The following is a 13,639-nucleotide window of genomic DNA, read 5'->3' as shown; positions in this document are numbered from 1 at the left end:
TTCAAATTCTGTAATTCAAAATTCAAATATGGCAGCTAGATTGCCCAGTGGATAGAGTACAGGGACTGAGGTCAGGAAGACCTGAGTTTAAATCTGGTCTCAGATACTGATTAACTGTGTAACCCTGGACAAATCACTTAACCCTGCTTGCTTCAGCTTCTTCATCTATAAAATGAACAGGAGAAGGAAATTCAAGTCAGGAGACTTATCTCTTCCCAGACCACCCCAGTCTAGGAAAATGTAGGCAAAAGGGGGAATCCATTTCCACTAAGACCTGTCTGACTAAAACACAATGGGCTAAAATCCACCACTTTATCTAAACTAAATTTCTTTACCTTCTGATCAGATCTGAGTTTTCCTATTGGGGTGCATCTGCCCAAGATTTCATCTTTTTATCATCTCTGCTCTTGAATGGCTGACTGAATAGCCTGCAGGGAATAAGAAAACAGAGGGGGGAGAGGGGGGAACCTTAGTCCTAATGCAATAATTGGTTTTTGATATGAGAGAAATAATCATTTCTCTTATTAGATTATAAGCTCCTTTAGGGCAGGGACTATCTTTTGACTCTTTTCATATCTCCCGAGTTTAGCACAGTGCCTGGCACTTAGTAGGTGCTTAATAAATGTTGATTGATTGATTTGAGTCTTAGTAAGTTAGGTAATATGTGTATCATTAGTCCCTATTTTCCAGGGGTAAGAAACAGACTATATACATAAAACTCATACCTAGTAAATATCATATGTAGGATTTGAACTCAGTTCCTCTGGACTCCCAGTCTCTCACTCTTTTCTTTCCATTATGTAAAGACCTCTTAAACAATTGAGTCCCTGTTTTGTTGCTATTTTAAATCTTACAACCAGTTACCAGGATGTCAATCAGCATCCTGGTTAATAAAACCCCAGAATCTTGGCATTGTAAGTGTTTCCTATTAAGGCTATTAGTTTTTATGTTTTGTGTGCTCCTAGACAGTGAGTTCCATTCAGAGTAGAGACCATGACTTATCTAAACTTTGTATTGCTCTCAGTTTCTACCACAGTGCTCTCTATTACACAGTAAGTATAAATATTTGTTGAAAGACTGAACGAAGGTCGTCAATTCCAAGTATTCTCTCTATGAAAAAATTCCCTCTACAAACATTCCTGAGGGGTGATTACAGAGCTAACAAGCCTCCATTTAGAATCAATGCCCATGCTAATGTGGGCATCTTTTTTGCTGTATGAAATAAAGTAAGTACGAAAACTCTTTTGAAGGGTAGAAGGAGGAAGCGTGGATGGCTATTGCCATTCATATCCAACTGCTTCTCTCTTGTAAAACACAGCAAATACAGTAGGCATTCTTTTCTGATCCTATTTGGGTCTTCATTTCATTTTCTCAAAGGGACAGGTATATATTTACCAAAGGGCAGTTCTGACAGAAATAGTCCCCTAAATTGTTCACACTAATACATGTTCAATGACTGACCGACCAACCACTTTTATTTTCAGTACCTCTTTTGTCTTACTCTATGGAGGTAGAATGGCATAGTAGGGAGAGCACTGAAGCCTAAGTGCATAATTCTAGTTCTTTCACTAATTGCCAGTGTGACCTTAGATAAATTACCTAGCCTATCAGGGCTTTTGTTGTCTGATTTGCAAAATATATAGGGGGTTGGATTAGGTGATCTCTAAGGTGCTTCTTAGATCTAAAAGTCTGTGAACAGCAAATATCCTTCCCTCTCCTATGAATTAAAAAAACACAAGCTTGCTTTAAAAAAAATTAAACATCCTCCCTACTCCCTTGAAATATTTAACATATTCAGTCTGATACGTGTTCTTGGTTAGAAAGCTGCTGTGAAATAATAGAATGTAAAAAATGCTTTCTCTTAAAATTTTTTTTTGATCGCAGATAATTCCTACCACTGTCTACAACCCCAGTCAATTCTCAGGCATTAAATAGTGCATATTTTAATGTTTAGGTTGACTGTTGTCCCCAGGAAACCAAATTATTCATGGCTTCCTGGAAGGTTTATTTTCTTTTTGTTCCAATTGATCACATTTCTCCATTTCCTAAGGGCATAAAATAGCACAAACCCTGTAGTCTGTGCCTTAGCTGATTAGAAATTTCACTGACACACTCTCTATATCCATGAATTTCTAGCAAATATATTTTATATGTGAACTAGATTTCATTCTGATGTGCATATCCCCCTAGGGGCCAGTGCTATTGTTTACTTTATGAATTTTGTAGGTATTTAAATTTATAACCAGAGAATTACACATGAGCAGTGACTGGTGAAGCAATGAGGAAGCTGTTAGCTTTAACTTTCCTTTTTAGAGCAGCTAGCCTCAGGGCAGGCTATGCTTCAAGGGAATTGATAATTGTTTCTTTTCTTTCAAAATTTAACGGGGTGGAACAGCCAACATTCAATCTTGCAAGATTTTTTTCTTGTTTTAATTTTTCTTACTCTGCTTGTATTTGATCTCCTTTTGGTGTGTGGGTCTGTACTAGTTCGCTTTGGGCCTTGATGTTATATGTTTTCGATAAAAGTATTCCCTTGGTTCCCCCCCCCCCCCTGCATATCACTATTTATTTAGTGAGGTTTTCTTTTTCTTATGTTCAAATTTTGAAAAGTGTATTTTTTTTTTTTTGCCAAGTCAGTATGTTGGTAAAAATGTCATCCACTATATAAAACATTTTTCCCCTTTTCTTGGTCAAGTCAGAAATGGTGAGAGGACGTAGAGAGCAATTAAGCTGATATTGGAGACTCAGGGCCCTTCAAACCCTAGTGTTGCTTTTACTTTGGCTTGCACAGAGTGAAAGGGCTGGACCAAAAATGACAGAGGAGGACAGGCCTCAGACTTTAGGGAAGAGGGTTCACAGATGGGAGGGGGAAATTTAAGGAATGATAGTAGTTGCTTATCATGTTTGCTCTTGCCTTTCAGTTCACTCCTATTATTGTGAAAAATTGGGGGTCACTTACACTTCTCTGTTGAAACAATCAGATTATGAATCATTGATTAACAAAGATCTTTACTGAGTCAAATACCCCAGCTCACATAGGCACAGTGGATAGAACACTGGGCCTGGAGTCAGGAAAACCTGAGTTCAAATCCAACCTCAGAAACTAACTGTATGGCTATAGGCAAGTCACCCTAACCTATCTTACAGAGCCTATCTTGCAGAGTTGTTGTGAGGATTAAATGCACTAATATTTGTAAAGTGCTTAGCAAAGTGCCTGGCGCATAGTAAGTGTTTTATTTCCCTTCCCTTAAAGAGATGATTTTATCTACCATGAGAATGCCTCTATTCAATCAGAGGACATTAAACCAAGTTTGTAAAGCCAGTGGATAGCATGGAAGGACACTAGATAAGGACCATGCTGGATTGCATAAAGAAATTCAGTCATGACCTGTGGGTTTCCTATAAAATACCAAACCAGTTTGGAACCCAGGCATTCCAGTGCCTAGCAGAAGATAGCAGAGAACAGTCCTGCCAAACCCCTGAGAGGAAATTACCTGGGGATGGAGTGAGAAGAGAGGAAGTTGGGACACTTTCCATATCATGTCAAGACATTCCATCCATGCTGGGTTTGGTCATTAGCATTCTTGTGGTTAGGCAAGTGCACTTTATAACTAGTAAATAAATAGTGAAGAGTGAATTTATAGGTTTTAAAATTTGAGGTCTACTGTAAGGAATAATCTATCTCATCTAATTATCCCTATATGATATATATGAAGTATATATTACTATACGTTATTCTTATATTAATATTGTTGACAATCAACTAAATGTATATTAGTAGATAAGCATATCATTAATAATTGCTAACAATCATTACCACTATGGAATCACACTGAACTAATTAATACTGATTAGCATCAAATAGGGGTCCAATTGAGCATTTCTCTAATTAATTGATATCAACTGGTAATCAATAGGAGGAAGAAGCCTACCAGTGGGGGCTTATGATCTCTAGAGTTAGAAAACTACCTTTTAGACCTTTATGGTCTCCTAGAGTCTTAAGGGGAAAAAATAGTATCCACCTCTCAGAGACCTGACCCAGAAGTGTGTGGGGGAGTTAGGGTAATGAGCCCAGAGCATGAGCTTCCTGTGCGTTTTATTCGGTATAATTATTGGAAGATTCCTATTTATAAAGCTACATTGGAGAGATTCTCCACACAGGATTCTTTTCACTAGACATCTTAATTTTCAAGATATGCCCCCTCACAATTTATGAACTACAACAATGTGCTCTAATTAAACTTCTAGGCACTAATATTTTAGGTATGAAAAATCCATACTTCTTATTATAATTGCCATGCTAATACTGGATACAATAACACAATGGATATTATAAAGATAAATATTAAAACAAGCAACTGCTATTTTAAAAAACATGGCATGACTTGTAATAAAACATCCTAAAAAACCCCTTACTACTATACAATTACAGTCTGAAACAAAAAGGGAAAAAAGTTCAGCAAAACAAATGAAAATATTGAAAAAGTCTGATGTTATGTACAATATTTTGTACCCATAGGACCTTAGCTATGCAAAGATGCAGGACTGGGGAAAGAAAGAGCCTTTTTATGTCTTTTCTTTGGGATTAACCTCACATGATCATGGATTTAGGAAGAAACCATGAGGTTATCAAATCAAATTCCCTCATTTTACAAATGAGGAATCTGAGGTTAAGTTAGTGACCCATCTAGGGCTACAGAATAAAAATCCTAGGTAGAATTTGAGCCCAAGTTTTCCTGACTTCATGTCCATCCTTCTATCCATTATACTATACTGCTTAGTTATTATGATTTTGAACATGATAACATTGTTAAGATCTGATAATCAAATCTGGCTTTAATATCCTTGCATAGGGCAGTTGTTTCCTTTGCCTATACCTGGAAACTTTCACTTAAAAGTTGGTGGAGTAGAAAATCTGAACAGTCAGAAAAGATTTGCTGGTCAAATTCATGGGAGGTACTGGTCCTTTATAAATCTCCTGCTCTGTCCACTTCAGGATGGGGAAGCTGACTTTGAGGCCCCAGGAGTGTGCCTCCCAACTATAGTATTCTTGTAGAACTAATTGTTTTCTTTATTGCTATTGTATATCTTTTTCTATTATTAGTGAATGAAGTTAGATGAGTTATGTACATAATATTTTAGTTAGAAGAGATAATTTATTATAGCCTCAAGGACTCAGGGGGAAATGAAATAGTATTGAAGGACTGTGGAGTACATATTTTTAAAAAGTATTTCATATCAAAGCTGGTTTACCATTATAAAGAATCTAACACATGTACACAATATACTTTGATCTCCAGGCCCTGGGAAAATAGCATTTGGGTTGACATACTATTGATATATGAAGGTCAAATTCCATGCTAACAGGGGATAAAAGCATGGTAAGATATGAAACAACATCAACCATAGTGATAATCATAATACTTCAACTTTTCAAGAGATCTATGATCTTCTTGTCATAGGCACTTTCTCCAATAGTGCAGACTAATATGCCTACTTTCCCACTTCTATAAAATCTTGAAAACAATCTATACATCTACTCAGTGAATCATTGATGAGGACATGAAAAGGGAAGACAGATATTTGCAAATTTTATTCTATCAAAGATCATATCTTCAAAGTCATAAAGTTGACTGAAAAGTTCAGAGAATATAAGATCCAAATGCATTTATTGATAAACAACCATTTGATTTGGTAAAGCGAAACATCATCATTGGCTTTCTTCCAATAAGTTATCTTCAAAGGGCATGTCTGAATCACACAAGATTCTGTGAGAGATGTAACAACAGAGTTACTTTGTTCAGTGATCCTATGATTGGATTATAAAAGCCAGGACGTGTATGCTTGTCACAGGTATTTGCTACTATTATGGAAAATGATCCATACAGATTACAAATTGACATGAGATTCTTTATATGAAGGGAAATCTTTCAGGTAGTCTTATTTGCAGACTAAATAATTTATAGGATTACAGTTCAAGAACAAAAAGGGACCTCAGATGCAAACTAGTTCAGCCCCCTTGTTTTATATATGAGGATTCTAAAAAGCTCAGGTAGATTAAGTGATTTGCCTGAAGTCCCACAGCAAGCAAGCATAAGGGGCAGGGTCTCCTGAATCTAGAGCCAGAATTCTTTCCACTATCCCAATGTACTCCACTGAAATGTTTTTTAAAAGTTTTAATGGGTGCCTTTCATTTTAACCTAGTAAAATCCTGATAGAAAGTTGATTTTTATAGTTAGAAAAAGTCACAGGTTGAGCATTTGTTCATTACAAATTATTTATGAATGAGAGAAAATATTTCCCTTTATTACAGTTTCCTCTTAAATCTCCCCATATATATTCCTTATAAAAGAAAGAAAAACAAAGGAAAATCAATTAGCACAGCACATATAACATCTTGCCTCTATACCTACTTTCCACCTCTCTCCTGAGAGAAGAGGGCTATATTCTTTGAACTAATTTAGTCAAGTCCTGAAACATTGCAGAGCTGCCTATGCAATAACAGTAACTCACCTTTGTATAACACTTCTGAGGACAAAAATAATTAATATTCATCTTCTAACTTCTTTTGCTCTCTCAATGACAATACCATTCAAAACCCTGGAGCCATCCAGGTCCAGTCAGATGCCAAATCCTGTCAATAATCCCTCTGAAATGTTTCTATTATCCATTGTCTCCATTTCACCACCACCAACTTAGATCAGGCCCCCATTATCTCATTCTTAAAATATATGACAAGTATATAATAATAAGCATGTATTCTGTAAAAGGCATTGTACCAGAGATATAAAACCAAATAAACAAGCACAAACAGAACCATTTTTTTTTCTTCTTGCCTGAAATATTGTAATAATCTTCTAACTAGTCTTCTTGGTACCAGTCATCTCTGTCCTATCGTGTTATTCTCCATACTGCAGCCACATCAATTTACCTAAAGCACAGTTATTGTGTACCTACCTTACTATAAGACCTCCTCCCATGGTTGGTTATTATCTACTGAATTGATTCCAAACTCCATAGGCCTGACTCAAGATTCTTTATATTCTGGCTTCTAGCCTATGATGTTTCTAGCCTTTTTTTTTGAGACTTATCTCCTATTATTTCCTTATGTAAGATCATAGCTATAGAGCTTAAAGGAACTATACAGAGCTATAGAGCTGGGGCAGTTAGTTGGCACAATGGATAGAGTTCTGGCCCTGGAGTCAGGAGGACCTCTGTTCAAGCCTAGATTCAAACATTTACTAGCTGTGTAACCCCAAGCAAATCACTTTATACTGTTTATCTTAGTTCCTCATTTGTCAAATGAGCTGGAGAGGAAATGGCATATTGACTTCAGTATCTTTGCCAAGAAAATCCCAAATGGAATAATAAAGAGTTGGGCATGACTGAAGGTTCAAACCTTTCATTTTACAGATGAGGAAATTGATGTCTAGAGAAGTTAGGTGACATGCTCAGATCAAACAGCTAATAAATCTCTGAGGCAAGATTTAAACTCAGGTCTTCCTAGTTCTAAGTCTAGCACTCTATCCATGGTACTACCTTGCTGCAATGTGTACTCTTCACTCTAGCTACTCTCCAATAAAATGACTTGATAATTGCTAATTATTTCCTGTTTTTCCTGGTACTGTACTGTGGCTCAGATAATTCTTGGTTCCATAGTTGAATAAATCTGCAACTGTGGGCAAGAAAAGTAACTTCTCTGAGTGTCAATTTCCTCATCTGTAAAAATACAGATAATAATACACTTTCTCTTTCAAGGAAGAATTGTGAGGAAACTGCTTAATGAGTCATGACATGTCATATTTCTCCTAGTAGATTGTAAGTTCCACAAGAGTGACAGGACTCTGTTTTATGCATCTTTGTATCCTCTTATTGCCTTGCATAATGTCTTGTACATTATTTATGCTCAAAAAGCGCTTATTGAATTAATGAATAAATAAGTCACGGACTTTCAAAACTGAAGGGATTTCAAAGATCATCTAACTCAAGGTCCTATTAGATGAATGTATTTTCTCTATAATATTCTTGAGAAAAAAGGTGTCAGCTCTCCAACAACACTGAGACTATGAATGTATCCAGACTTAGGGTGTTGTGCTGGAAAGAGTATTGAACATGGAGGCACAGGTCCTGAGTTTGAAACCTGATGCTTCAACTAACTACCTCTATGACCTTGGGCTAATCATTTTACTTCCCTGGGCTTAATTTTTATGATCTTCAAAATGAAGGAATTGGACTAGATCATTTCCATGTTTTCTTCTGGCCCCAGATCTTATGAGTCTACAAGCATTCCTTGACTGGATATTCCACCTGGTTTTTTTTTTTTCCAAAGAGTTTGTGATTATGAAAACACCAACTCTGGTGTCAAAGGACATGGGTTCAAATCCTATCTTTGAAACTTATTACCCGGGTGAGTTTGAACAAATCATTTGACCTCATTCTACCCATCTGTAAAGGGAGGGAATTAAACCAGATGAACTCTGAGGTCCCAGGCTAACTGGGCTCTTCACAGTTGTCAAACTACTAAACTGAAAACAATCCTTAGGAGGCAGGAACGTGATTTAAGAATTAATAAATCTAAGAAAGAAGTATTTCCTTAGACGACTTTCATGAAAAAAAAATCCACTTGTTAGAACTTTAAGAATGTACTTGAATCATAATGTGAAAGAAATGTTTTATTTAAAGTAGAATGGGCATATGGCATGGGGATCTTTGTATCAGTCTTAGCAATAACTAAACCACACTGACAATTAAGTACACTTAATAGTTGGCATAAAGCGTCAGAAGGACATAGAATCAGATGAAATATCAACTCTTTGAGGGTAAATCCTATTTCAATTATGTCTTTGAATTCCTAGTTTCTAGCACAGCGCTTGGCACAAATGAACATTTAATAAATGTTAGTTCGTTTGACATATGATTTCAGAAAAAAACCCCTCACATTCACATAGTACTTCAAATATATTTAGGATTATAGGATCATGGATATAGGATCAGAAAGGGCCTCAGAGGTCATCCACTTCACTTTCAATTCCCTCATCTTATAAAGTAGTAGACTAGGTCTAAGGAGATTAAATGATTTGTACAAACTTACCCAGGTAATAAGTGGCAAAGATGGAATTTGAACCCAAGTCCTTTGAAGGTAGAGTCAATACTCTAATAATCATAATAATCTTTTGGATTAGTGCAAACATTTTGGTCCTCATTTCGCATAGAAGATCATAGAGGTGAGTTGACTTGTCCAAGGTCACATGGTAGGTAAATGTTTTCTGATCTCTGGTCCAGGACTATGTCCCCTACATCCTGCTGCAAGAGAGACAATTTAATTGTACATTACAAATTCTTCTCAAAACAAATTCTCTTTGCACAGATACAAGGATGTTTTTATCTGTCTGAAGAAATTGGTTCAGGCTATTGTGTGACTAATAAGTGCTTTCATATAATATAGAAGAGAAATCATCTTGGATAATTGCTGCTTGTATTTCACCATCATGTGAAACTTCACAGCTCTCACTTCTCAATAAGACTGATGGATTTGACATTTGCTAGTACCACAAGGCAAGTGGGAAGAATGAGATTTTAAACAAATAAAATGTACCTGCCTGAGAAAGGATGAACTCACCCATGTTACTTCCTGACATGGGTTCTGATAGAATAATAGAAATTTGGATGTAGAAAGGATCTTATCTTAGAGATCAATTAGCCTGCCCCCTCATTTTACTGAGTTGGAAACTAAGACCCTAGAATGTTAAGTGACTTGTCTAAGATCACATGGTTGGTTAATTCCAGGAGTTCTTCTCCTGACTATGTTGCTTTTCCTTACACTATGTTGCTCCCAAAGTTAAAAATTTAAGGGTTACTGGGAAAACTCAATAATAGCTTATGACTTCTTCTCAGTGCTCCATTTGTATTATTAAGCAGCATAGTATAGTGGGAAGAATACCAGGCCTGAGGTCAGAAGATCTGCATTTGGATCTTGGCTCTGATACTTTCTATCACTATAGGGAAGGAAGCCCGTGTCCCCATACATAAAACAGAGATCATAATTGGCATTACTATCTCACAAGGTTACCATGAAGATCAAAACAAAATAATGCATGTAAAGTGTTTTACAAATCATATAAAACACTATAGAATTACAAGTGTTATCATTTGATCCCTCTTGTACCTATTCAGTTTGTTTACATGTTTTTTTTGTCAAGTAGGTTGCACAGCGGACAGAGCCCTAGGCTTGGAGTCAGGACAACCTGAGTTCAAATCTTACCTTACACATTTGGTAGCTATTTGATCCTTGGAATATCACTTAATTTCTCTTCCATTCAGTTTCCTCACTTGTGAAATAGGGATAATAATAGCACCTATCTCTCAAGGCTGTTGTGTGGATCAAATGAGATATTTGTAAGATGCTTAGCACAGTCTCTGGCATACAACAGGCACTCAATAAATGCTTCTTTTCCTTTTTCCCCTCGTCTCCTCACCTTTCCTTTTTCCTTTCCTGTTTCTCCATGGTGCCATTCACAGGTTGTGGTTAATATAGCATTTTTTTCTTTTATGTAGGCTTAAGTTAAGAAGAGACAGTGTGCTATAAGTGGAAAGAACAAAGGCTTTGGAATGAGCAAAACTAGGTTCAAATTTCACATTTTTATTCACTACGTGGGGGAGTTTTGGCCTCAAGTCACTGAATCTCGGTGAACTTCAATTTCCTTGTCTCTAAAATGTGGGGCTTGGATTAGATGATCTCTGAGGTGCCTTTGAGATCTAAATCTATGATCCTAGAAGTCATGATTCCTGAAGTGATACATTATTAAGAAATTTCCTTTTTGTTTAAAAAAAAATCACCCCTGAAGCTTTTTCATAGATAATTTAATGTTTATTAGGACCACAGGCTCTGGAAAACTCTCACTGCTTCCTTATATTCCTGCTCCTCGAATCCTTTCAATGCCCTACTCTGTCCTTTCATACTTCACATTATTAACTTTTGAAAAAGAGGAGAATTATGTTTTCCTGAGCTGATTTTGTACAGTTGCTAGGTGGTATGAACCATGGCACACATTAAGCTCATAAATCTAGCTTGAACAAAGGGAAAAAAAATTAAACAACTTACAAAGGCTTTCTTCCTTCAATCCATTTTCCCTCCCACATGCCCATTCCTGGCAAAGTGTTTGAGTGAGTTGTCATACACCACTATCAATACTCTCTGGATTGCTCCTGGCAACAGCATATTATTTTTTTCTGTTTGTTCCTGGAGACCTTTCTGTGTGTCAATGACATATGGTCCTGCTGATGAAAGATGGGAAAGCTTTGTGATGGATGACATATTGAAATAAACAACAGGAAGAATAAGACCTAATGCTGCAGTTCTTATACGTGTTTAATTTGCAGTGAAATTAACCATGCTCAGCTCCATTTTAGAAACTTCTGGAAGGAAGAAAGGAGAGACAGTGAAAAATAGTATGCTCTGGTCTATATTCTGACTCCATCAGTTCTTTCTCAGGAGGTGGATAGCATTTTTTCATCTGGATCATTGTATGCCTGAGAATAAGTCATTCACAGTTGTTTATCATACAGCATTGTTGTTACTGTGTACAATGTTATTATGGTTCTGCTCACTTCACTTTGCATCAGTTCATGTAAGTCTTTACAGGTTTTTCTGAAATCATCCTGCTTGTTATTTCTTATAGCAAATTGTATTCCATTACAATCACATACCACAACTTGTATAGTCATTTCCCAATTGATGAGTATCCCCTCAATTTCTAATTCTTAGCCACCACAAAAAGAACTGCTATGAATAACCCTCTGACTAGCATTTTCTAGCTATGTGACTCTAGATAAGTTACCTAATCAGTCTGAACCTCAGTTTGCATGAGTTTGGGTCTTATGGTGTACATAAGTCAGGATCATTAACTCAAACTCTAGATTCTGAATCATATAATCATAAGTATTCATTTCATGTTAAGCTATCACAAAGCTACAGAGCTATTTACACAATGTAAAAATCCCTAGCAGAATTGACCTGTGACTTTACTGAGGCTCAGTATTATTTCCATTCATAAAGGACTGTGTTATTACTTAATCAGAGTAGCCTAGCCTAACAATACCTATGGACATCAATACTTTGGATCCACATTTCCAATCCAGTAGTGGATTGGATTTCCAATTCTTTAAAAAGTCATGCCTCTCAGTTTTTCCTGAGGCCAGTTATATTTGTGATTCTCCATAGCTTCATTTTGCCCAATGTCCTTTGAAGCCTAATTATCATAATTATGTTGACTAGGTAAGGTATGATAAATCTTGCACTTGCACTGATAAATCAGTTCCCAGAGCTTGGCTATACCTCTCTCTCAGTGTTTTAATAGTGCCTCTGAGGAATTTGGGGATTCTTAAAATCATTGGTCTGAGTCTCTACTGGTGTGCTTCCCTCCAAGATTATCAAATAAGAATCAGTTTAATTGCCTTTAAGTGATTTCTGTATAGGGATATTTATTAAAGTGGGAAGCTAGGTAGCATAGTATACAGAGTGCTGGGCCTGGAATCAGGAAGACTCTTCCTGAGATCAAATCTGACCTCTGTAATGGTAATGGGAATTTGAAGATCTTCCTTGCCCCTTAATAAGCCTGAGGGAATTTGAAGATCTTCTCTGATTTGAAGATTTTCTCTGCCCCTAATAGGACAAATGTAATCACATGGAAACTGTGGTGGGAGAAGCTTGCTGAAGGGTGGAGCAGAGACCCTAGGAAACTGGGATTCAGCAGCAATTAGAGGATGAATCAAGGACACAGCTAGGCTTGTGAGTATTTGTTTGCCCCCTGTTGTGACAGCTAGGTTTGTGAGTTTGTAGGAAGGCTAAAGGATGGTATGATTCCCTGCTGTGCTATGGCATATTAACTTCTTTGTTGCTATGATGGTTTCAGTTTCCTGGTGTTGGGACTTGGCTCTCTGGTGTCTGAATAAATGGTTTTTTCTGTCTTCTATATGGAGAGTCTATTTGAGAATTGAGAGCTATTCCAGCATCTTCATAGTTGCTGTGAATATTGCATTGTCACCACAACTTCACACACTTACTAGCTGTGTGACCCTGGGCAAACCACTTAATTTCATTTGCCTTCACTCTCTTATCTTTTACAGATGAGGTGGAGAAGGAAATGGCAAATCACTCCAATGTCTTTGAGAAGAAAATACCAAATGGGGTCACAAAGAGTTGGACACAACTTAAAAATGATTGAATTTGTTAATGTGGCACAACAACAGTTGGCACAAAACATCCCCTAAGATTCTGTGACATGGTCACCCAAAAGTACATACAGAATCTGGGGAAAAGTAGACTCAAATTTATTGAATACATTTGGCAAAAGGGTTACTCTTAGCTCCTGGTTGCTGTAAGTCTTTTTCTCCCATTTGTGGGGGTACTTAAGAAGTTACCCTTAGGAATGTTATAATTTCTTTGCTGGGTTCCCTGTCAGAACTCTGATTTCAGTCTGTCTTTGACTCTAGACACAAGCACTTCTGATAACCAATCTGGGGATGCTGCTGGGACATTGATGGGACAATGGGAAGTCCAAAAGTCTCTTGAAGAGAATAGGATCCTTTGAAGCCCACAACATCCTTTTGTGGTCAAAAGGAGGCAGGGGTGGTGAAAGGA

This window comes from Petaurus breviceps, unplaced genomic scaffold, assembly GCF_028583685.1.
Source record: "Petaurus breviceps papuanus isolate PSGF00001 unplaced genomic scaffold, PetGlider_PUasm1.0 90667, whole genome shotgun sequence".
Classification (NCBI taxonomy): domain Eukaryota; kingdom Metazoa; phylum Chordata; class Mammalia; order Diprotodontia; family Petauridae; genus Petaurus; species Petaurus breviceps.
The sequence above is the reverse complement of the archived record's forward strand: the minus strand, read 5'-3'. Positions refer to the sequence as shown.